Source organism: Heterodontus francisci, chromosome 2 (genome assembly GCF_036365525.1).
Source record: "Heterodontus francisci isolate sHetFra1 chromosome 2, sHetFra1.hap1, whole genome shotgun sequence".
NCBI lineage: Eukaryota > Metazoa > Chordata > Chondrichthyes > Heterodontiformes > Heterodontidae > Heterodontus > Heterodontus francisci.
The window spans coordinates 39,465,591-39,492,594 of record NC_090372.1 but is presented as its reverse complement, the minus strand read 5'-3'; the positions used below and the strand labels follow the sequence as shown (position 1 = coordinate 39,492,594).

The 27,004-nt window shown below is 43.7% G+C and overlaps 1 protein-coding gene across 1 annotated transcript in view; it reads left to right on the top strand.

Annotated features, from left to right (window-relative positions):
- LOC137383825 (lysine-specific histone demethylase 2) overlaps window positions 1–27,004 on the top strand; it is a 207,112-nt gene that overhangs the window by 114,412 nt on the left and 65,696 nt on the right.

Sequence of the window (27,004 nt, the reverse complement as noted above, 5' to 3'; positions counted from 1 at the left end):
TGCTTCTGGAAATGGGCATAGTTTTTCATATCCATAATTATATTCCTTTTCTTTGGTGGTAACACAGTATTCCCCTTCTATGTATGCAGTTTGTGTCAGCTTTAGGTCAGCTCTAACCGCCTCCATTGTGCAATTTATTTGTGTTTGATTAAACCCATATGTTGCTTCATGATGGTCCCTTATCTCGTACAGGACAAATCTACATTTTATTCTTACAGAAGCTGTTTTCACTGATTTGTTCTCAAGGTCTCACCTTTTACTGCAAGTAAGCATTTTAAAATTTGAAATAATCTTCCAGAATCTTGATGTCTTGTCTATACTGTGCCCTATTTCCTACGTTTTCCCACTTTACCATACTACCAAGAAGGGTTCTAATAAAGCTAAGTGTTAGTTTATAATGGCTAAATACAATTAGTTTTCTGGTTAGTAATGTTTTAGTAACCTAATAATCTTACAATTCCCGGTTGGGGGGAGCTATCCTTATCGACCCCTCATTAACTGTTTTACTATTTTCAAGAAAAGCCGTGAGCTCGAAGCTTCGTGTCGTAAGTAGCAAATAGCAAAGCACGAAGAGTCTATATTTACTAATACTACGAATACGTGGCCTGTGTTAGTATCATAAACATGGACAGAGTCCAGAGCCATGGGTGTTGGCCTGCATTATATACAGTCTCTCGCCGAGCTGTTGTATTTCTTGCATTCTACAGTCATTGTTCTGCATCATTTTTATTAAGGTGATGGTCCTTTCTATTCCAGGCTGCAGTGCTGACTGCTGTACTATATCCAACCATTTCCCTTCCTTGATTCTAACCCACCTAATCTTGATGGCAGCATATGGCCCAATAACACTGGTCACAAAATGTCATATTGCATTCATCACAATGAGGTCACAATCCTTCCATCATGCTTGGACTTAAAAGATTCTCCAGCTCTCTACCTGTATCCATCTCGTGGATAGTTCTTTTTAAGTATTATTTCCCCTAGCCCTTCAACTCTCTATCTGAACTTTAATTTTACTCCCTCTGACCATTACCAGTGTGTTTAATTTATCCTAAATATTGTGAAGTCAATTTCTCTATGGAGTATGTGTCAATGCCTTGATAATTTAAAATATTGTCTCACTTTACTGGCCACATTAACCATTTCATGCCATGTTATTTGTCAAGTTGCTGAACATGTCTGGGGCCCAATCTTCAGTGCATTTCACCATGCATTTCCGTTAGTTACTTCACATGTAACACACCACATTTGCATACTTACATCAGTGTCCCACTATTATGCCACACATTCACGTGAGATTCAGGTGATCTTGTCAAAAGAGTAGTGGGTGGGCTGTCTGTCTGAAGATCTTTCCTTATCTCCCCCTGCAAGATCCGATGTCTTGGGTAGTGGCCAGACTATCAAATACAGCTCTCTTTTTAAAAAAAACCTCATAGGCAAGAATACAAATATCTCTAATAGAAAGTCTTATCTACACTTTCTTCACTTTCACTGGAAGGTTCTGGACTTCTTGGAAATTCCACATTATATTAATTGAACAGTTTGTGTTCTAATTTCACTAATGTGTCCCCAAAAATCCTTTATTAGCTCTTGTATCAGCTGGATTTACTTCCAACTCCCATTAATTATAATTCTATTTCATTGATGAGCCCTGGAGAAACTTTACTGTCCAATACTTACCTTTAAAACAGAAATCAAGCATTCCCATTTAATTCCAGGCATTACCATATTTTGTTTTGTTCTTTATCTTAGCTTAAAAGTACATTCATTTTAGTTTCTTAAAATTAACTTGCTAAATTACACTGGACTTCTTGCATCTCAAAATTATCCCAAATTTAAATACGTGTTGCTGGGGTTGCAGGTGGACGCTTTTCTTTTTTTCTTTTTCTAAATTTGATTATCCCCATAAACTCCAAATAAAATCCCCTTTGAATGCTTGAAATAACCACTCATAATCAATTTAATTTCTTATGCCCAGGCTTGGTGGTATTGCATGTTGTTTTACATGAAAGACAAATGTCTGCAGCTAGCTTAGAGGTAACTTCCAAATCTCCCATTCTCAAGCACTTTGTCTTGGATAATAACATCACAAAAGTTTTTGAAAAGGCAAAGCCTTTAGTCCAAATTGTGACTATGCTGTGACATTGAAAGTCTTGAATTTTTGAAGCTGCTGAAAATCTTGTTGCACTTGCACTGTGGGGGGGAAAAAACACAAAAGATCGATTCTGCTCTGAGCTGAAGGGGTTAATTCGTCCAGATATAGCTGACATTTCAGAAACTTAAGATTTCATAATGCCCATTATATATAAATTTTCATTGAGCAAACTAACAGTTGTGGTGAACTAAGCTGCTAGCAGAAAGGGTTAACTTCTCTGCTATTTTTAAAAGGGGGTGGAACAAAGTTCTCAGATGGGCATGTTATCATCCAAGTCTCTCTTTTTAAACAAGACAACTCCACTTGTTTCCAAACACCCCTTTTCTTCAAATTCCCTTTTCATTTTTTTTTACAGTTTGAATTCAAAACACCAGGCTCAAACTGTCTTCAAGTTCCAATTAGCAGTTCATTCAATCTCAACAATGTCCCTTTTTTCCAAAATCTGAAGCAAAATTCTCAAATGTTTATAATGATATGCTCGAGTTGTGACTGTGGCCAGCAATTGCAACTCAAGCTTTCATAACTTGAAACATTTGCTTTATTAATTACACTTTCCTGTTAATCCCTGCTTATAAATCTCATTGGTGTTTTTTAATCTTAAAGTGCTGAAACTGCGACCACAAAATCCCAATTTCAGGAAGAAAAACACATCAAAACTTGAAACACATAAAAAAAAAATCAATCCACATACAAGCAGGAGCTCCCTTATGTTGTACACTTTACATTCTCCATTCTCACGACGCACAGTTTTGCTTTAATTCAACCTTAACTTGCAACTTAAGCCAAACCAATACTTTATCAACTAAACAGAGTAAAATAGCACATGCTTTATTAAAATGGAAGAAAGGAAAGCACATTGTTTCACTCTTCTTTCTTCAGGTTCCTTTCAAATCCCTGTAATCAAAAACTAAAGAAAAAGTTAATTGTCGCAAATAAACAAAAGGAAACACAAAAGAAAATCACACAGCAGTGCCAAACATTCATAAACAACGTGGCAGAGTTTTCCCAGCCTGTAAACTTTTCACAGCCACAGGGAGATTCAAACAGAATTTTCCATTCACATTTCATCTCAACTTAACTTATCCCTTCTCCCCACTTAAACCAACATCCAGTTCCTGATGTTATCTGCATTACCCATTCTGTACTGATTCAAAATCTCAAACTCATTCTCACCCAAACAAATTACCTCCTGCAAAATTCTTTTTATCTGGGAGAGATGTGACAACATAATAAAATCCCAACACTAATTCCACATCCCTTTAGACTTACAATTCTCACATTTAACTTCCCATTGAGTTCCCACAGATCCTCATTTAAGCTTTACATAATATTATATTGACAGAGGCACATTCAATAACAACATTCACACTTTCTTAATTCCAAACAATTTAGAAATATTCCATAGGATTCCAGGTTTGACTCCTGGCTGGATTCCTGTAATGGGTCCCAAAGAAATATATACATGAATAAATAGAACAAGTAACAGACTTATGCTCTTAACATTAAAGCTAGACTACAAAGTGTTAATGACTATTAGCTCTACAGAACACAAGCTATGCAGATTCATTCATTCATTCTTGGAAGCTTCCAACATTCATGCAGATTTGAATAAAAGACACAGCAACTTTCCTTTACTCACTTTAAAGTTCCTGCCTGAGTTTTATTTTCTCAGCCTCATCTCTGCTGCGCTGTCGCTTATATGCCATCAGCCAAACCGCTTTCATCAAGGCCTGCTTTACACATGGATCCCTCCATCCAGAGTTCCGCCTCAAAGACTAGATCGTCCGACTTCCCAAGAGTCAAACCCACCCTTCTTTCAGGGATAACATATCCCTAAGGTACTTCTCTATAGCCTCATCCATGTTCGTCATTGGGCTCCTGGCTGACTTGCTAAAGTGTGTAGGGCGAGAGTCCCTTGCGGAGTCTCACTTGGGTTAGGAGCCGTACTCTGGACGTAACAGAGTCAAGACTGTCGATGTCCCTTCTTCCATAGTCTTCAGTGGTTGACTAGTCCACTCTGGTAAAGGAGGAGCATCACCAAATACTACTGTGTGCAATGGAGAGAGAGAGGGAGTAGCGCTCACCAATGGTTTCTGTGCCATGACACATTTTGATACTCTCAGGAGTCTGAAAGATTTTGCTAACTCCAAAAAAAATTTAAGAAAACTCAGAAATTCTCGAATGTTTTTGGGGTCAAGCCTCTTGTGGATTTGGATAAAGGCAAGAGCACACCAGTTCTATGTTATGGGAACATAGCATTCTACGCACCTGAGGAACTAGTGCTGCTGCCTACAATTGAGGCCCACATTCTGCCAGCTGTGTTTAAACAATTAAATACAAGTGGGCAGGAGCACCAGACTAAACCCAGGGATCTCTCGCTAAAGCTCAGCCTAATAAAGACTGTGACTCTGATACCCAGATGCCTGCACTCCAATTGTCAGAGTTCCCAGCAACTTTATCAGAAGTGGGGAGCTGTTGGCATGCCTGCAAAATCTCATCAAGGCAGAGCCACCAGAACTACTGCACAGTTCGACAGTTAGTCATGAATGCCTGCACTCATCTTGTAAAACTGCACTTTGAATCAAACCAAGTGGCATCTCCCAATTGATTCAAACCTACCTGAGCAGTAATTTTAGCTTCACCTTCAGAACTGGACAAGGGCAAAGAAACAAGTGGTAACACAAAAGAGACGGCAACACTTTATACCCAACCATAAATTCCCCGAAAGAGCTTCTGAAGCAAATATTATTTCAGGACCTGTCCCCTGAAGGACTTGAGACCATTTTCAATCAGGTGGGAGAGTGGATTATTTCATCAAAAGCTCATGAATGAGAGCGAGCCATGGAGATGACTTTCAAACTTTTGGAACTTCACTGGGAGGGGTTCCATGTGAGGAATGTAGTGCTGGGAAATAACACTGGGAGTCTGGACAATTGATGCCGCGCTGTAAAGACCTATAGCTTCCCATTCGACGGATGCCCCTAGAAACTTTGTGCATCATCCTGTCCATTCAGTAATCACATGACGGCACCAATCTGGAGCAGCTAGATGTTCTGAAGATACTCAGAACAGTTAGTTAATCCTGACACTTCAGTCCTCTTTCAAAAATGCTGCACATTACACAAGTCATTTCCAAGTATTAGCCTCATGATCAGCTGGGCAATTTGTTTTTGGCCTTCAAAGGCCTGTCCGAACAACACTCCAGCTGTTCTAGTGCAGCCAATGCAATCATGCAAATTATTATGAATGCTGGACCTTGTAACATGATTTATGTTTTTAAAAATTGTGATTTTTAAAAGTTCAAGATGGAGTCTGGGAGGTCAGGTGACCTCGCCCTCACTCTGCGAAAGGTTACCAGGGCAACAAAGAGCATAGATTACAGAATTGTTACAGCACAGGAGGCCATTCGGCCCATCGTGTCTGCACAGGCTCTCCGTGGCCTTCTCTCTCTAGCCTTGCACATTCTTCCTTTTCAGATAACAACCTGTATTGTGAGTCGAAGCTTGTGGAGAAGTAGAAGACCAGCAGGATCACCAGGAAATGCCTTATTCATGGACGTCCAGGTTGGAAGTGCTCGGAGAAGTGAGTGAAGAGGACACTGATTTTTGAAATACTCTGGGAGATCCAAGCCATTGCTACTGGGAGGAGTTTGGGACTTTTAACCTTTAGAAGTCTTGAATTGGGGGAAGGCCGATTTCAATATGATAAAACAGCATCTGGCCAAAGTGGACTGGGAGCAGCTACTTGTAGGAAAGTCTACATCAGACCAGTGGGAGTCATTCAAAAAGGAAATAGTGAGAGTTCAGGGCCAACATGTACCCGTAAAGGTGGTGGATAGGGCTAACAAGTCCAGGGAATTCTGGATGTCCAGGGATATAGAGGATTGGATAAGGAGAAAAAAATTCAAAGCGCTGAAAACAGCAGAGGCCCTAGAGGAGTATAGAAAGTGTAGGGGGGATACTTAAAAAAAGTAATTAGGAGAGCGAAGAGGGGACATGAAAAAGCACTGGCAGGCAAGATAAAGGAAAATCCCAAGGCATTTTATAAATATATTTAGGGCAAGAGGATAACCAGGGAAAGATTAGGGACCAGAGTGGTAATCTGTGTGTGGATCCGGAGGACGTAGGTGAGGTTTTAAATGATTATTTTTCATCTGTGTTCACTATGGAGAAGGACAATGTAGATATAGAGATCAGGGAGGGGGATTGTGATATACTTGAACAAATTAGCATTGAAAGGGAGAAAGTATCAGCTGTTTTAGTGGGCTTAAAAGTGGATAAATCCCCAGGCCCAGATGAGATGTATCCCCGGCTGTTATGTGAGGCAAGGGAGGAGATTGCAGGGGCTCTGACACAAATTTTCAAACAAAGTGATTATCGACAACGCAGCCGGCAGCTGACGGCATCAGGCTGCGCAGATTGGCTCCTATCTCTGCGCATGCGAGGCGTTCCGCATTGCCAGGACTGGTTGGCGCATGCGCAGATTACGCCGTTGAGTAACGTATGCAGAGAGCAGGGGTGGTGGAAGAGGGGAGAGAGCTGGGATGGGGGAAGCGGGGAAGGGGTGGGGGAATTTGGGAGAGCGTGGCTGAAGACCTTAGTGGTGGTGGCGGCGGCGGGTGCTTTCTTCTCCCCCTCCCCAGCCCACCCGCTCGCGCGCTCTCCCCCACAGCATGCCTGCTCACATTCCCCTCCCCCGGCCCACCCGCCCGCGCTCTCCCTCGCCACTTCCACCGCCCCCCCCCCCCCCCCCCGTACCTGCCCACCCGCTCGCACTCTTCCCCCCGGCCATTGTGTGCTGCCATGTGTTTCGGTTGCCTTCGTGTGATTATTTGAGCAGCGCCATCTTTAGTCCTGGCAGCTGCCTGAAGTCGCAGACTGTGACATTTTAGTGGCACAGGCTGCATTTGCGCGTGTGCCACTGCAGCGCCACCTAGTGGTAGCATTGTCAGCAAACGCAGGCATTTTCAAATCCTCTCTGGCCACAGGAGAGGTGCTAGATGACTGGAAGACAGCGAATGTGGTACCATTATTCAAGAAGGCTAGCAGGGATGAACCAGGTAATTACAGGCCAGTGAGTCTAACATCTGTGGTAGGGAAACTATTGGAAAAAGTTCTGAGGTACAGGATTAATCTCTACTTGGAGAGGCAGGATTAATCAGGGATAGTCAGCATGGCTTTGTCAGGGGGAGATCATGTCTAACAAACTTGATTGCATTTATCGAGGAGGTGACTAGATGTGTAGATGAGGGTAAAGCAGTTGATGTAGTCTACATGGACTTCAGTAAGGCTTTTGATAAGGTCCCGCATGGAAGATTGGTTAAGAAGGCAAGAGCCCATGGGATCCAGGGCAATTTGGCAAATTCTATCCAAAATTGGCTTCGTGGCAGGAGGCAGAGGGTGATGGTCGAGGGTTGTTTTTGCGAGTGGAAGCTTGTGACCAGTGGTGTACCGCAGGGATTGGTGCTGGGACCCTTGCTGTTTGTAGTGTGCATTAATGATTTAGACGTGAATATAGGAGGTATGATCAGTAAGTTCACAGATGACACGAAAATTGGTAGTGTCGTAAATAGTGAGGAGGAAAGCCTTAGATTACAGGACGATATAAATGGGCTGACAAGATGGGCGGAGCAGTGGCAAATGGAATTTAATCCTGAGAAGTGTGAGGTGATGCATTTTGGGAGGACTAACAAGGCAAGGGAATATACAATGGATGGTAGGACTCCAGGAAGTACAGAGGGACCTTGGTGTACTTGTCCATAGATCATTGAAGGCAGCAGCACAGGTAGATAAGGTGGTTAGGAAGGCATATGGGATACTTGCCTTTATTAGCTGAGGCATCGAATATAAAAGCAGGGAGGTTATGATGGATCTGTATAAAATGCTAGTTAGGCCACATCTGGAATACTGTGTCCAGTTCTGGTAGGTTCTGTAGGAAGGATGTGATTGCAATGGAGAGGGTGCAGAGGAGATTCATCAGGATGTTGCCTGGACTGGGGCATTTCAGCTATGAAGAGAGACTGGATAGGCTAGGGTTGTTTTCCTTGGAGCAGAGAAGGCTGAGGGGGGACCTGATTGAGGTATACAAAATTATGAGGGGCATTAATAGGATAAATAGGAAGAAACTTTTTCCCTTAGCGAGGTGTCAATAACAGGGGGCACAGATTTAAGGTAAGGGGCGGGAGTTTAGAGGGGATTTAAGGAAAAAATCACCCAGAGGGTGGTTTGAATCTGGAGCACACGACCTGAAGGGGTGGTAGAGGCAGGAACCATCACAACATTTAAGAAGTATTTAGATGAGCACTTGAAACGCCATAGCATACAAGGCTACAGGCCAAGTGCTGGAAAATGGGATTAGAATAGATAGGTGCTTGATGGCTGGCACAGACACAATGGGCCAAAGGGCCTGTTTCTGTGCTGTAGAACTCTGTGACTCTATTAAAAAAGGACTGTGTAATGTATAAGTGTGGTATGAAGTTTTCAAGTAATTTTAATAAGTAAAGAACATATCTTTCTTTGTAATTTGGAGTATCAGCCACTTGCTAAGTACTATTCAGCTAATTAGGGATACATTTTAATTTAGTTTTTACAATAAAAGTCTTAAAAGGTGAAATCTTGTGTAATTCCTTAATTTGGTCTAGGGGTCCATATCTCGTATTTTCACTAATGGTCTCATTGAGGTTGTAACATAAACCACCTTTAAAAGATGTGGCAGTGAACCTGGGAGCCAGGCTTCGCAGATAGTTGAGTGGCTTGGCGTTCAATTCGTCAGTTCCTCATGAGTAGGTAAAACTTTCAGTTCTGCGGAGTATCGCCATACTAGCCTCACACAACATAGCAACAGTTATGTCCTGTCTTCTCCCTTACCCAGTCACTTTGGCTAAGTGCACCAGTGAAGTGTGGAGATTACTGGGCAAGGAGACAATGTGCCATGAGTACAGTGGGAGAGCTGCTGAACACGCTGTTACCATTTGGGATCAGCAGAAGCTCTCCAAGCAGGAGAACGTGACACAGAATTCAATTCTTCAATCAGCAGCTCATCGTTCACCCCAAGTCGGCAAAGGTAGTGACTATATTATTCCCATGGTTATTTACTGCCTTCCTCATTTAGCTGAGCTCCTGGATTAATCTTTGCTCAATGGTTTTGGTCCAATGATAATCGGAGCAGCAAGAATTTACAGTTGATGCTTAAACATCTGAAAGCATCAGTGTGTGTGAGTCGTGTGGAGGTACGAAAAGAACTGCTCACTCAAACAATTAATGCAGCCATACTTAAAAACATGGTGAAAAGCAGAGGATGGGATCTGATGATGGATCTCCTAGTCCCACAAAGGGGTTGTCCTGCTGGCCACGTCAGTGGCAAAATATGCTGGTTCTAGTTTGACCGGCATTGTCAAACAGCTGGCGTGGCAGATTTATACCATCCAAGACTGTCAGTCACTGTGGCTTCCTTCTTTGGGGAGCTGCTAAAATTTCTATTGATTTCACAGCTGCAGCTCTCAGACACTCTGGTGGAAAGGCTGATACCCGACGGGACCCGACGACGTGTGTTGGGTTCGGGTCGGTCCGGGTCCGCGTCAGACACACACAGCAAGGTAAGTGTTAAAAGTTAAAAACTTACCTGAGCTGTGAGTTCGGGACGTCAAGCAGGGAAACTGAGTCTGCGCAGTGAGCGTGTGTGCGTCTCTATGACGTCATCACGCTCGTGCTGCAGCTTCTGGCAGATTGAGAGTCGGAAGGTAAGTGAAGGGAATATTGTGGTGGTCGTGTTGGGCTCGGGTCGCATCAGCCTCAGGAGGCAGAAATAGAGGGACTTGGGCTGGGTCGGGCTCGCGTCCCAAGTGTTCATTCGGGTTCAGGTTGCATTTTTTTTTTGTCACTTGAACTGGCCTTTACTCTGGTGAGCAAATTGTTAAATTGTTTCTCTTAGCAACCTAGCAGTTGGCGAAACAGCGTGTCAGAGACTTGTACAATGTTACAATTGGAAAACATGGCAAGCCTGAAATGGTGTCAGAGAGTTCACAATGATTAGTCTGCTGGGGAATACAAAGAACCAGAATGAGCTGCTAATATTTGAGGTGCACTTAATTCAACTGAGAGCAAATACCAGCCAACCCTTTTTGTGGAACATAGGTCTTAGCAGCAGGCCATTCAGCCCTTAGAGCCTGCTCAGCCCTTCGATAAGATCATGGCTGAGCTGGTTGTGGTCTCAACTGCTTTCCTGTCTGCCCCCCACCCCCCCCATAACCCTTGGCTCCCTTGTTCATCAAAAATCTATCCAACTCAGCTTTGAATAAATTCAATGACCCAGCCTTCACTGCTTTCTGGGGAAGAGAATTCCACAGACTAATGACCCTTTGAGATAAAAAAAATTCTCTTCATCTCCAACTTATTCTTAAACTGTATACCCTAGTTCTAGTCTCTCCCACAAGAGGAAACATCCTCCCAGTATCCATTCTATCAAAACCCCTCAGGATCTTATATGGTTCAATAAGATCACCCCTCATTCTTCTAAACTCCAATGGGTATAGGTCCAACCTTTTCAGCCATTCTTCGTAAGATGGGGAAAACTCTTGCCAGAATTCAACCCCTCTCTGAGGCAAAAGGTGATAAAGTACAATGTGTTGAGAATCTTCACCAAATATGGAATTGGAGGTTCCAGGTCCACCTTCTGCCGACAGATCCATTCCATCCTGGTGCGCTTGTTGCATCTGGAAGGAAAGGGTGAGGAGGTCACCAAGGCTTGTAGTTCAAAACTGCAGTGGCTCTTCCCACCTATTGAATCTGCCAGTGGTGCCTTATTGATTGAGAAATATAAGGAAGGGCACACCAGGAACTACATGGACTTCCTGAGTGACCTTTCCTGGCAGTTAGCTCAAGACTTCACCAGACGGATCACCTCATACACCACAGATTGAGAGTCCCTCTTTTAGAGCCCCAAGGAGCAACTGTGATCACGCACTGTGGCCTTTGCGTGTTTACTTCATTAACAGTCAGAACGTGTTTGACCCTTGTACAGGCTCAACTGGTGGAACAGCTGTGGAATGAACTACTGTTCAACATCTAACTGAAGACTAACTACACAGGACAGCAACTTTCTCCACCCTTTCTTAGCAGCAAACGCATCAGTCCTTCAACATGATTTGTAAATATGTAATTTGGTGAATTGCAAATAAATATCCTGTCTCTGTCATTGTAACTCAGTAGACCTTCAAACAGTGCAGTCTTGCTGCTGTATGACTGGGAGTGAACCGTCTTAATCCTCACACTCGAACTTCCCGCTCCCCCCCCCCCCCCCCCCCCCACTCCGCCCGGCCCCTGAAACACACACCTAACATTTGGGACAGATCGGAATATTTTTATGAAGGAATTAAAAAGAACTTGCTTTCATATACATGTAGTATATCTTGCCACAGATGGATTATAGTTATCTATCAAACAGATACTAAAAAAAATTAAGAATATGGAATTTTGTAACATAATGGGAAAATTTGATATTCCATAAATGTAAAATTAGCTTTGCAGTGACAATGTTTAGCAGTAATTATAAAACTGAGTATGCTGTTAAAAACCCATTACACCTCATTCAACAAGGTGCAACTTTTTCAAGAGTTTTTATAGCGAGACCAACAGCGTAGGAGTGCAAGTTCTCTTCAGTTCAAAGATTTCTCATTAATTGCAGTCTGGGGATCCTCAACAGTACACCTGCTGGAGAAGCATAGAATCGCTGACAGCAACTTTAGGATTTCTGCACATGTTAATCTGCGCATGTGTGGACTTCTGAAGTTGCTCAATTTCAGTCAAGTAATAGTGAATGCTGACATTTCTGCTTTCATTATCTCTGCAAAATACGGGCCATTCTGCTGCTGAGACATTTTCCCACCTATGAATAATACCAAACTATTTGCTGCTGGAAGAATCAGTTTTTGCTTATTAGTAACAACACGTTGGAAACATGAAAAAGTAAACAGGGTTACAATTTAAGACATTTATATATGGTTATCATCAATGTTACCTCTAAGTTGCACAACAACCCAGAAATTCACACGCAGGTAGAGCACAAGTCAGCCACTTTGAGTTACGATGCATGCATGGCTATGCAACAAAATTTAAAGTGACAGTGCACACAACAAAAAAAAATAGAGGGAAGGCTGCCTGTCATCCTGATACTTACACAGCACCTCCACAGTCTGCTATATCAACAGCCTACTTACAGCAGACTGTTCTGGAGGTGTGTATCAACAGCCTGTATTATTTTATTTTGAGAGAGAAACCACAGCGGGAGCAGAGCTTTAAAAAGCACGCCAAAAGGAACAGAGTCGGAGACCAGAGAGAGAGAGAGAAAACAGAAGGGTTGGCGGCGAGAGCAGGAACAGTGGACCTGCTTGACCAACAAAAATCAAAGTGTGATGTCACAGCAGAGCTGGTAAGTGATTGGTGGGTATTTCTTTCGTGTCTTTTTTTTGTTTTGGCCAAGTGATTTAAATCAGGAGACGTCAGTCCAGGTTAAGAGTACACTTAAATAATTCATTTTTAAAAAAATACTGAGATCCAAATTAAGTAATTAAATAGAATAGAGATGGCTGGGCAGGCGATGTGTTGCAGCTGTAGTATGTGGGAGCTGGTGGAAGTCAGTGCGATCCACGGTGACCACATCTGCAGCAAGTGTTGGCTGCTCGAGGACCTTCGGCTCAGAGTTGATGAGCTGGAGTCCGAGCTGTGGACACTGTGACACATTAGGGAGAGGGAGAGTTACCTGGACACTGTATTTCAGGAGATAGTCACACCCCTTAGATTAATTACATCAAATTTGGACGATGGTCAGGGACAGGAGGGTGTGACTGTGAGTGAGGCAGGTATGGGGATCCAGAATTTAGTTTTGGAGGAGCCTCAGTCAGTGCCCTTATCCAATAAGTACAAAGTTTTTCCTCCTGTGTGGACGAGGGCACAGACTGCAGGGAGGATGAATGAACTGACCACAGCACCATGGTTCAGAGCGCCATTCAAGTGGGGAGGAGAAAAGAAAAATGTAATAGTAATAGGGAATAGCATAGTTCGGGCAATAAGTACTGTTCTCTGTAGCAAAGATAGAATGTCCCGAAGGCTGTGTTGCCTACCTGGTGCCAAGGTTAAAGACATCTCTTCTGGGCTAGAGAGGAATTTGGAGTGGGAGGGGAAGGATCCAGTTGTCGTGGTCCATGTAGGTACCAACTGCACAGGTAGGACTAGGAAAAAGGTTCTACTGAGGGACTATGAGCAGCTCGGGGCTAAATTAAGCAGAATCACAAAGGTAATAATCTCCGGATTACTACCTGAGTCATGTGCAAATTGGCATAGGGTAAATAAGATTAGAGAGGTAAATGCATGGCTCCATGATTGGTGTGGGAGAAATGGGTTCCAATTCATTGGACACCGGTACCAGTACTGGGGAAAAAGAGAGCTGTTCTGTTGGGATGGGCTTCACTTGAACCATGCTGGGGCCAGTGCCCTGGCGACTCGTATAACTAGGGTTGTAGATAAAGCTATAACCTAAATAGTGGGAGGGAGGGTTCAATTGACACGAAGTTTAAAAGTCGAAAAGTAACGACAGAGCAGAGGTGCAGGATAGTGAAGGGGCATACATTAATCAGAGTGTGACAGGAAGGGACAGGGAATACAAGCATAAGAGTACAGCAGAAATTAGAACCAGAGTAGGTAAAAATGGTAAAAAGTCCAAGCTTAAGGCTCTTTATCTGAATGCATGTAGCATTTGTAACAAGATAGATGAGGTAACCGCACAAATTTATTTTTCCATTCATTGGATGTGGGTGTCGCTGGCCAGGCCAGCATTTATTGCCCATCCCTAATTCCCCTTGAGAAGGTGGTGGTGAGCTGGCTTCTTGAACCGCTGCTGTCCATTTGAGGTAGGTATACCCACAGTGCTGTTAGGAAAGGAGTTCCAGGATTTTGACCCAGCGGCAGTGAAGGAACGGCGATATAGTTCCAAGTCAGGATGATGTGAGACTCGGAGGGGAACTTGCAGGTGGTGGTGTTCCCATGCATTTGCTGCCCTTGTCCTTCTAGTTGGTAGAGGTCGCGGGTTTGGAAGGTACTGTCTAAGGATCCTTGGTGCATTGCTGCAGTGCATCTTATAGATGGTACACACTGCTGCCACTGTGCGTCAGTGGTGGAGGGAGTGAATGGTTGTAGATGGGGTGCCAATCAAGTGGGTTGCTTTGTCCTGGATGGTGTCGAGCTTCTTGAGTGTTGTTGGAGCTGCACCCATCCAGGCAAGTGGAGAGAGCCATCACACTCCTGACTTGTGCCTTGTAGATGGTGGACAGGCTTTGAGGGGTCGGGAGGTGAGTTACTCATCGCAGGATTCCTAGCCTCTGTGCTGCTCTTGTAGCCATGGTATTTATATGACTACTCCAGTTCAGTTTCTGGTCAATGGTAGCCCCTAGGATGTTGATAGTGGGGGATTCAGCGATGGTAATGCCGTTGAATGTCAAGGGGAGATGGTTAGATTCTCTCTTGTGGGAGATGGTCATTGCCCGGCACTTGTGTGGCACGAATGTTACTTGCCACTTATCAGCCCAAGCCTGGATATTATCCAGGTCTTGCTGCATTTCTACATGGACTGTTTCAGTATCTGAGGTGTTACGAATGGTGCTGAACATTGTGCAATCATCAGCGAACATCTCCACTTCTGACCTTATGATTGAAGGAAGGTCATTGATGAAGCAGCTGAAGCTGGTTGGGCCTAGGACACTACCCTGAGGAACCCCTGCAGTGATGTCTTGGAGCTCAGATGATTGACCTTCAACAACCACAACCATCTTCCTTTGCGCTAGGTATGACTCCAGCCAGCAGAGGGTTTTCCCCCTGATTCCCATTGACCTCAGTTTTGCTAGGGCTTCTTGATGCCATACTCTGTCAAATGCTGCCTTGGTGTCAAGGGCAGTCACTCACCTCACTTCTTGAGTTCAGCTCTTTTGTCCATGTTTGAACCAAGGCTGTGATGAGGTCAGGAACTGAGTGGCCTTGGTGGAACCCAAACTGAGCGTCACTGAGCAGGTTATTGCCAAGCAAGTGCCGCTTGATGGCACAGTTGATGACACCTTCCATCACTTTACTGATTGAGAGGAGGCTGATGGGGTGGTAATTGGCCGGGTTGGACTTGTCCTATTTTGTGTGTGCAGGACATACCTGGGCAATTTTCCACATTGCAGGGTAAATGCCAGTGTTGTAGCTGTACTGGAACAGCTTGGCTAGGGGCGTGGCAAGTTCTGGACCACAGGTGTTCAGTACTATTGCCGGAATATTGTCAGAGCCCATAGCTTTTGCAGTATCCAGCCTTCAGTCGTTTCTTGATATCACGTGGAGTGAATCGAATTGGCATCTGTGATGCTGGGGACTTCAGGAGGAGGCCGAGATGGATCATAAACTCGGCATTTCTGGCTGAAGATTGTTGCAAATGCTTCAGCCTTATCTTTCACACTGATGTGCTGGGCTCCCCCACCACTGAGGATGGGGCTATTTGTGGAGCCACCTCCTCCAGATAGTTGTTTAATTGTCCACCACCATTCATGGCTGGATGTGGCAGGACTGCAGAGCTTAGATCTGATCCATTGGTTATGGGATGCTTAGCTCTGTCTATCGCATGCTGCTTATGCAGTTTGGCATGCAGTTAGTCCTGAGTTGTAGCTTCACCAGGTTGACACCTCATTTTGAAGTATGCCTGGTGCTGTTCCTGGCATGCCCTCCTGCACTCTTCATTGAACCAGGGTTCGTCTCCTGGCTTGATGGTAATGGTAGAGTGGGGGATATGCCAGGCCATGAGGTTACAGATTGTGGTTGAGTCCAATTCTGCTGCTGCTGATGGCCCACAGCGCCTCATGGATACCCAGTTTTTCATTGCTAGATCTGTTTGAAATCTATCCCATTTAGCACGGTGGTAGTGCCACACAACACGATGGAGGGTATCCTCAATGTGAAGGCGGGACTTCGTCTCCACAAGGACTGTGCGATGGTCACTCCTCCGAATACTGTCTTGGACAGATGCATCTGCAGCAGGAAGATTGCTGAGGATGAGTTCAAGTATGTTTTCCCCTCTTGTTGGTTCCTTCACCACCTGCCGTATACCCAGTCTAGCAGATATGTCCTTTAGGATTCGGCCAGCTTGGTCAGTAGTGTTGCTACTGAGCCACTCTTGGTGATGGACATTGAAGTCCCCCACCAGAGTACATTTTGTGCCCTCGCCAGCCTCTGTGCTTCCTCCAAGTGCTGTTCAACATGGAGGAGTACTGACTCATCAGCTGAGGGAGGGCGGTAGGTGGTAATCAGCAGGAGGTTTCCTTGTCCATGTTTGATCTGATGCCATGAGACTTCATGGGGTCCAGAGTCGATGTTGAGGAGTCCCAGGGCAACTCCCTCCCTACTGTATACCACTGTGCCACCACCTCTGTTGGGTCTGTCCTGCCGGTGGGACAGGACATACCCAGGGATGGTGATGGCAGTGTCTGGGACATTATCTGTAAGGTATGATTCCGTGAGTATGACTATGTCAGGCTCTTGCTTAACTAGTCTGTGGGACAGCTCTCCCAACTTTGGCACAAGCCCCCAAAATGTTAGTAAGGAGAACTTTGCAGCGTCGACGGGGCTGGGTTTTCCGTTGTCGTTTCCAGTGCCTAGGTCGATGCCGGGTGGTCCATCCAGTTTCATTCCTTTTTATTGACTTTGTAACCATTATATACAACTGAGTGGCTTGCTCGGCCATTTCAGAGGGCATGTAAGAGTCAATCACATTGCTTTGGGTCTGGAGTCACAAGTAGGCCAGACCAGGTAAGGACAGCAGATTTCCTTCCCTAAAAGGCATCAGTGAACCAGATGGGTTTTTACAACAATCGACAATGGTTTCATAGCCATCATTAGACTAGCTTTTAATTCCAGATTTATTAATTGAATTCAAATTCCACCTTCTGCTGTGGTGGGATTTGATCCCATGTCCCAGAGCAATACCCTGGGCCTCTGGGTTACTAGTGCAGTGACAATACCATTACGCCACTGCCTCCCCTGAGGGAGAAATAAATGAATATAGATTAGATTAGAGATACAGCACTGAAACAGGCCCTTCGGCCCACCGAGTCTGTGCCGAATATCAACCACCCATTTATACTAATCCTACACTAATCCCATATTCCTACCAAACATCCCCACCTGTCCCTATATTTCCCTACCACCTACCTATACTAGTGACAATTTATAATGGCCAATTTACCTACCAACCTGCAAGTCTTTTGGCTTTTGGCTTTTGGCTTTCGAACCCGGGTCCCTGGAGCTGTGAGGCTGCGGTGCTAACCACTGCGCCACTGTGCGAATATGATTTGATAGCTATCACAGAGACGTGATTGCAGGATGACCAGGACTGCAAACAATGTTCACGGATATTCGAAGTTCCAGAAAAATAGGCAGAAAGGAAAAGGAGGTGGGGTAGCCTTGTTAATAAAGGAAGGGATCGGTGCAGTGAGTAATGATATAGGGTTAATAGATCGTGCTGTAGAATCAGTTTGGGTGGAAATAAGGAATAACAAGGCAAAGAAATCACGGGTGGGAGTGGACTCTTGGCCCCCGGGGAGTTGCCTCTCTGTAGGACAAATTATTAATCAGGAAATAATGGAGGCATGTAGGAAGGGCATTGCAATTATGGGTGATTTTAATCTGCATATAGACTGGACAAATCAAATTGGCAAGGGTAACATGGAAGACGAATTTGTCGAGTGCATCAGGGATTGTTTCTTAGAACAATACGTTGCAGAACCTACCCGGGAACGGGCTCTTTTAGATTTGGTAATGTGTAATGAGGTAGGATTAATAAGAGATCTCATAGTTAAGGATCCTCTAGGGGGAAGCAATCATAACATGGTAGAATTTCAAATTCAGTTTGAGGGTGAGCAACTCTGGTCTCAAACCAGTGTCTTCAACTTAAACGAGCAATTACAGAGGTATGAAGAAAGAGTTGTCTAAAGCGGGCTGAGAAAATAGACTAAGGGGAAGTTCAGTAGATGAGCAGTGGCAGACTTTTAAGCAGATACTTCATGACACTGAGCAAACATTTATTCCGGTCAGAAGGAAGGACTTGAGAACGATGAACCACCCGTGGATAACAAAGGAGGTTCAAGAGAGTATCCAATCAAAAACAAAGGTGTACAATGCAGCGAAAGCTAGTGATAGGCTCGACGATTGGGAATTTTTTAGAAACCAGCAGCGGATGACTAAAAAACTAATAGAGGGAGAAAATTGATTGAGAGTAAATTTGGCAAGAAATATAAAAACAAACAATAAGAGCTTCTACGGGTATATAAAAAGGAAGAGAGTAGTTAAAGTAACTGTGGGACCCTTAAAGGATGAGACTCGGGAATTAATATAACAGGGAACAGGGAAATAGCAGATAATTTAAACCAATATTTTGCATTGGTCTTCACAGTGGAGGATACTATAAACATCCAACAATAATAGATGAGCAAGGTGTAAATGGGAGGGAGGAACCTGTAACAATCTCTATCACGAGGGAAAAGGTGCTTGACAAGCTGATGGGACTAAAGGCAGACAAGTCACCATGACCTGATGGTCTGCATCCATTGATTTTGAAAGAAGTGGCTGCAGAGATAGTGAAGGCATTGGTCGTAATATATCAAAACTCACTGGATTCCGTTCGGGTACCAGTGGATTGGAAAACTGCTAATGTGGCGCCCCTATTCAAGAAAGTAGGGAGACAGAAAGCAGGAAACTATAGCCCAGTTAGCTTAACATCTGTCATTGGGAAAATTTTAGAGGCATTATTAAGGAAGAAATAGCAGGACATTTAGAAAAACATAATGCAATCAAAAAGAATCAACATGGTTTTATGAAAGAGACATCATTTGTTAGAGTTCTTTGAGGATATAACAAGCAGAGTGGATAAAAGGGAACTGGTAGATGTAGTGTATTCGGGGATTTTCAGAAGGTATTTGATAAGGTGCCACATCAAAGGTTATTGCACGAAATAAGAGCTCAGGATATTGGGGGTAATGTGTTGGCATGGATTGATGATTGGCTAACACACAGAAGGCAGAGAGTTGGGATTAATGGGTCTTTCTCAGGTTGCAAAGCCGTAACTAGTGGGGTGCCACAAGGATCGGTCCTAGGGCCTCAACTATTTACTATCTATATTAACGACTTGGAGGAAGGGACAGAGTATAGTGTATCCAAATTTGCTGATGATGCAAAGATAGGTGGGAAGGCATGTTGTGATGAAGACACAAAATCTGCAAAGGGATATAGATAGGTTAAGTGAGTGGGCAAAAACTTGGCAAATGGAGTTCAATGTGGTAGGAAGAATAAAAAGGCAGATTATTATTTAGATGGAGAAAGACTACAAAATACTGCAGTACAGAGGGATCTGGGTGTTCTTGTACATGAAACACAAAATGTTAGCATGCGGGTGCAGCAAGTAATTAGGAAGGCAAATGGAATCTTGGCCTTTATTGCTCGGGGGTTAGAGTTACAACTGTACAAGGTGTTGGTGAGGCCACGCCTGGAGTACTGCATACAGTTTTGGTCCCCGTATTTAAGGAAGGATATACTAGCATTGGAGGCAATTCAGAAAAGGTTCACTAGGCTGATTCCTGGGATGAAGGCATTGTCTTTATCAAGAATGACTAAACAGGTTAGGCCTTTATTCATTGGAGTTTAGAAGAATGAGAGGTGATCTTATTGAAAAGTATAAGATTCTGAAGGGGCTTGACAGGGTAGATGTTGAGAATGTGTTTCCACTGGTGGGGAAATCTCGAACTAGGGGACATAGTTACAGAATAAGGGGTCACACATTTAAAACTGAGATGCGAAGGAATTTCTTCTCTCAGCGGGTGGTAAATGTCTGGAATTCTCTACCTCAGAGTTGTGGAGGATACGTCACTAAATGTATTTAAGGAGGAGGTAGATCGATTTTTGAAATCTTGGGGAGTCGAGGGTCATGCAGAGCAGGCCCGAAAGAGGAGTTGAGACCTGGGACAGATCAGCCGTGATCTTATTGAATGGCGAGGCAGGCTTGAGGGACTGAATGGCCTGCTCCTGCTCCTATTTCTTATATTCTTATTTTCTTATGTTTAGTATTAAGTGCACCTTGTTTTAACCCCTGTGCACCAAAGCAAGAAAGAAATAAGCAAATCAAATATTCTAGACAATAATGTTTCCTATTTGTCACAAGCAGTACTTGGTGATTCTTCAATTCTTCCCCTCCCATTCATTTTAAGAGTTCAGGGTATGCCAAAACTTCTTCTCATTCCGTAACCTCCTTGGAATTGACAGTTGTTGCTAAGGCACTTTTGATTTGAGAAGCAGCAGAATCCTCTGCCAACTCCCAGACTGTCAGAGTTTTGAGCATTTCAAGCTCACCAAGCATTCCATTCAAGAGTTGGGTGGAAAATATTACTATAATATGGCTCTGACGGGCACAGTTATTGAAGATTTCTCTGAAGGCGCAGTCATCATTCTTTAGGGGATTTAACTTCAATTACCCTTGTTGATATGATGTAATCTTTGTGGCTTGGGTCAATGTGTACTTGTTTGAAGTTTTTATAAATCTGTCTGATCATTGTGAGTAATAGGATGCCCATTAAGCACAAGGGCCCTGTTCTGTCTGGCTATAAATTAAAAGCACTCAGACCAATGAGCATAGAGTGAAAGCACAAGGACCTACCATTGTATGATGGTCAGAAGTATCCAAACCATGGACTTTTCGCTTCCTTGTCCTAATTAGGAGAGCATGAGTGTCCATCAGAGAATCCTCCCACTGGAAGATATTTTTCAGCCTCCTTTGCTGTAGGTAGGGCACACACAGTTCCCAAGTTTAATGTGTTCTTCTACACAGGATGTACTGTGATATGTGGATGCATTTTTTGGAGAGCTGTGCTTTGATGGGGGTTTTTTCTTTTGCTGACTGTGAGAGAGATCTGTTTTAGCATTCAAGTGTACCAGTAGAATTCTGGGGCCATTACTGAAATGATGCAAAGTGGGCAGTCCTGGTTCCATTTTGGGGAGAGGCAAGTCATCCTATTTATTGACCAAAGAGTTCTTGTCCAACAATCCTTACACTGGTTTGGATTACAAGGGACCATGGTAGAATTGATGCAAAAAAGATGTTGCTCTGTTGATTGTGTTGCAGCGGGGAATGGAGCAAACAAGATACTTTATTGTGAACATGTGGAACTGGTGAATCCCTAGTTCAAATCTTGGCTTCTGCTGTCCTTTCCAATTATCTGCTCTTTTTTGAGTTTTAATGGTTGTCAACCATCCTGGTAGAGCACTCTGTTCATAGGTTTATACAGGCAAGTCCAGTGCTACAGAATATAATGCATCAACCCATTATGTGGTCTCATTTTAAATATTAAGGGGTTTATAAAAATATTAAATGTATTAGTCATAGAACAGTACAGCACAGAAAATGGCCATTTTGCCCATTCAGTTTGAGCTGGCTGTTTTGAAGAGGAATCCCCTGCTTTTAGCCCATATCCCTGCAGTTTTTTTTTCTCCTTCAGGTATTTAACCAATTCCCTTTGAAGGACACTATTGAATCTATATCCACCACCCTATTAGGAAGTACGTTACAAATCCTAACCACCTGTTGCATTAAAAAAAAAGTTTATCTCTTGTCTCTTCTAGTCCTTTTGCCAATTATCTTAAATCTCTGGCTTTTGACCCTTCAATCATTGGATACAGTTTCTCTTTAAAATCATGAAAGGTTGAGATAGAGTAAGTAAACACCTCTATCAACTTTCCCTCTTAGCCTTATCTATTCTAAGGAGATCGGCCCCAGCTTCTTCAGTCTATCCACGTAACTGTAATCCCTCACCCCTGGAAGCATTCTACTAAATCTCTTCTGTACCTTCTCCAAAGCCTTCACATGCTCCGCAAAGTGTGGTGCCCAGAATAGAACAAAATACTCCAGATGGAGCCAAACTAGTGCTTATACGAGCGAACATACGAATTAGGAGCAGGAGTAGGCTGCTCGATCCTTGGAGCCTGCTCCACCATTCAATAGGTTCATGGCTGAACTGATTACTCCACATTTCCACCTTTTTTACACTCTGCATCTATTCTAGACCTAGGCATTCGATTCAGACACAACAAAGGCACACCAAGCTGAGTCAACCTTGCAAAGTCCTCCTCACTACCATCTGCAGACCTGTACCAAAATTGGGATGACTGTCCCACAGACTAGTTGAAGCAACGGCCTGATGGTCATACTTGCAGAATTATACCTTGCAGCCAATGTCCCAGATTCCTCCATCACCATCCCTGGTATGACCTATCCCAGGACAGACCTACCAGAGGTGGCGACACAGTGGGCAGGAGTGGCCCTGGGAGTCCTCAACATTGACTCTGGATTGATCCCATGAAGTCTCATGGCATCAGGTCAAACACAGACAAAGGAACCTCCTGCAGATCACCATCTAGAACCTTCTCTCAGTTGAAAAATCAATACTCCACCATATTGTGATCACCAAGTGCTTATGGAAAAAGCACTGAGGGCAGCAAGGGCACAGAATGTACAATTTCCAACACCAAGAGCATCTCGGTAGTACCATTACTGACCGAGCTGGCTGAATCGTGAAGGACACAGCTGCCAGACTGGGCTTGTGGCAGGTGGTGAGAAAACCAACATGAGTGAAAAACTTATTTGACCTCATCCGCATCAATCTACCTGTTGCAGTTGCATCTGTCCATAACAGTTTTGGTAGGAGTGACCACTGCACAGTCCTTGTGGAGATGCAGTCCTGTCTTCACACTAAGGGCACTACCACTGTGCAAAATGGGTTAGATTCAGAAGAGATCTAACTTCTCAAAATTGAGTATCCATGAGGTACTGTGGGCCATCAGCTGCAGCAAAATTGTATTCCACCAGAATCTGTAATCTCATGGCCTTGCATCTTCCTCACTTTGCTATTACCATCAAGCCAGGGAGCCAACCCTGGATCATTGAGGATTGTAAAAGAGCATGCCAGGAGCCATGTGCCAACCTGGTGAAGCTACAACACAGGATTACATGCATACTAAATAACAAAAGCAGCATGCTATAGACAGCTAAGAGACTGCACAGCAATGGATCAGGTCAATGCTTTGCAGTACTGCCACAGACAGTCATGAATGGTGGTGAACAATTAAACAATCTGAGGAGGAGGAGGCTCCACAAACAATCCCATCCTCAATGACGGCGGAACCCAGCCATGTCTGTAAAAAACCAGGCTGAAGCATTTGCAACCATCTTTAGCCAGAAACGCCGAGCAATTGATCCATCTTGGCCATCTCCTGAGGTCCCAACCATCACAGAAGCCAGTTTTCAGGCAATTTGATGAACTTGATGTATCGTGATACAGCAAGGGCTATGGACCCTGACAACATCCGAGCTGTAGTACTGAAGACTTGTGCTCCAGAACTATCTGTGCCTCTAGCTGAACTATTCCAGTACAGCAACAACTCTGGCATCACCTGACAAAGTGGAAAATTGCTCAGGTATGGTCTGTCCTCAAAAAGCAGGACAAATCCAGTCCAGCCAATTACCACCCCCACCAGTCTGCTCTTAATCATCAGCAAAGTGATGAAAGGGATCGTTGACCGTGTTATCAAGTGGCACTTACGGACCAATAACCCACTCACTGATGCTCGGTTTGGATTCCGCTCGGACCACTCAGCTTCAGACCTCATTACAGCCTTTGTCCAAACATAGACAAAAGAGCTGAATTCCAGAGGTGAGGTGAGAGTTTCTGCCCTTGATATCAAGGCAGCATTGGATTGTGTGTGGCATCAAGAAACCCTAGTAAAATTGAAGTCACTGGCAATTGGGGGGATAAACTCTCCACTGTCTGGAGTCATGGCTACCACAAAGAAAAATGGTTGTGTTAGAGGCCAGTTGTCTCAGCCCAAGAACAAATGTGCAGGATTTCTTCAGCCCAACTGTCTTCAGCTGCTGCTTCAATGACCTTTCCTGCATCAGAAGGTCAGAGGTGGGGATGTCTGCTGATGATTGCTTAGTGTTCCGTTCCATTCAAAACTCCTCAGAGAATGCAGTGCCCATATGTAGCAAGGCCTGGGCAATATTCAAGCCTGGGCTGATAGGTGGCAGGTAATTTTCGGGCCAGGCAATGACCATCTTCAACAACAGAGTCCAACCACCTCCCTGTGATATTCATTGACGTTACTGTTGTCAAATGCCATAATTGACCAACATCACTGGAGCAGCTGCATAAATACTGTGGCTACAAGAGCAGATCCGAGGCTAGGTACTCCTGTGGCGAGTCACTTACCGCCTGATTCCCCAGAGTCTTTTCACCACCTACAAGGCACAAGTCAAGGAGTGTGATGGAACTGCACTCATCCAGGCAAGTGGAGAGTATTCCAACAACACTCAAGAAGCTCAACATTAGTCAGGAAAAAATGGTCCACTTGATTGACACCTCATTGACCACCTTTAACATTCACTTCCAACACCACCACCTGTGCACTGGCTGAAGAGTGTACCATCTACAAGTTGCACTGCAGCAACTCATCAAGGCTCCTTCGACAGTGTCTTCCAATCCCTTTCGTGACCTCTACCACCCAGAGGGACAAGAGCAACAAGCACATGTGAACACCACCACCTCCAAGGCACACATCATCCTGACTTGGAAATGTATCACTGTCCCTTCACTGTTGCTGGGTCAAAATCCTGGAACTTCCTCCCTAACAGTACTGCAGGACTACCTTCATCACATGGACTTCAGTGATTCAAGAAGATGGCTCACTACCACTTTTTGAGGGTAGTTAGCGATGCGCAATAAATGCTGGCTTTGCCAGCGATGCCCACATCTGTAATTTTTTTAAATTAGTGTTAACCTGTCCTGCTACCTCCAAAGATTTGAGTGCAAAGACCTCCATGCCCCTCTTTCCACTTGCACCCAATTTAAAATTGTACTATTAGTTTGTAACGTCTCCTCATTCTTGCTACCGAGATGTATCACCTCACAGTTTCTGTTTTGAATTTCATCTGTCATGTGTCTACCCATTCTACCAGCCTGTCTGTGTCCTTTTTGAAGTACATTATTTTCCTCGCATTACTACTGTTCCAGGTTTTGTTTCATCTGCAAATTTTGAAATTGTGCCCTGTACTCCAAAATCCAAATCATTACTGTTTCTCAAGCAGTCGTAGTTCTAATAGTAAACCCTGGTGAACACCTCTATGCTTCCATCCAGTCTGATAAACAGCCATTCACCACAACTGCCTGTTTGCTATCCCTTGGGCAATTTTATATCCATGAAGCTACTGCCCATTTTTATCCCATAAGCTTCAATTTTGTTTAAAAAAAAATCGAATGTGGTACATTATCTAGTGCCTTTTGAAAGTCCATATTGTTATGGAAGTGCTTCCATTTTTAAAATATTTTTTGAGAGCTCGTGTTAAAAAATCGTGGAAATGGATTCTTTTGAAAGACCAAAGAGATTCTATAGATGCTGGACTTAGTTTTTTTTTAAAGGTTGCTGGAAGGACTTGACATTTTGCTTAAGAACAAACCCTTGCTGGATGTCACATGCCTTAAGCTAAGTAAACAGCAGGAGCCTTGTGACTAGGGGAGTTGTTTACAGAGAAGTGACATGTCAAGATTTATGGTGGCCAAGAGTTGGTTTCGTTTTGGATATTGTTTTGAGTCAGTTGGGGGTCAGCCTGCTAAGAGAGAAGCCACCAACCTATCCTTTCCGCCCCTTTGAGAAACACGAAGAATCCAGTGTGTGGACTGGAGAAATTGATGCCGCATTTCTCCTGAAAAGCCTGCCAGACCAATCCTCGATGTCGCCTTAAGAGAACTGCTCCTAAAAAGATCCAAGTGACAGCCATCTATAAGTATCTGGACACCAGACGAATAGGGCCAGTGGAGAACATTGCATATCTCGTCCTTTTTTCTTTCAAGAATTTTTGTAAAGAGATCTCTGCAGAGAGGACTTCATTTTTCTTTCTTGTACAGGTGCGTGAGTGTGAGAGAGAGAGTGTGTTCTAATTTAGAATGGAACTTCCATATTTCAACCTGTGTGTTAATGCTTTGCATCTTTATTGAGCAAGTCTTGTTAGATACTAACTGATAATTTTGTTGTTTATTAAGGAACTAACAAGTATTTGACCAAAGGTTTTTTTTTGTTTCTTTTGTAAAGAGATCTCTGCAGATAAAGCTTCTTTTAAAGAAAAAATAACTCTGTGTGTTGGGTTAATTTAGAAGGGAACTTTCATATTTCAACCTGTGTGTTAATAAACTTTGCATCTTTATTGAATGTCGTTTTCTAATAAATTAATAATTTTGTTGTTTATTAAAGAAACCTGGTTGATGGATTTTATTCTGAAATAAAAAGAGTATATAATTGGCCATATTGGTAACTGGGTAAAACATTTAAATATATGTTGTGACCCGTGGTGAAGTGGAACTAGAGAAAGACAGTGCACTCCTCCAGCCTCGGTCGTAACATTACACACATCATCATCTGCATTGGCCTCAGCCACCCTCTCTCTCACCTCGTCAAAAACTCAAATCAAGTTAGTCAAACATGATTCGCACTTAAACATGTGTTGGCTCTCCTTTGTTGGTTCATGTTTGTCTAATGTGTTCATTTTCTCCTGAATTATTATTTTTAAAAGCTTCCCCATCCACTGATGTTGAACTGCCCGGCCTGAAATTGCCAGGATTATCCTTCTCTCCTTTTTTGAACAGGGGTGTAGTGTTTGCAATCCTGCAATCATTTAGCATCATGCCGTATCTAAAGAGGATTGGAAGATTGTAGCAGCACATCCACAATTTCTACCCTTACTTTT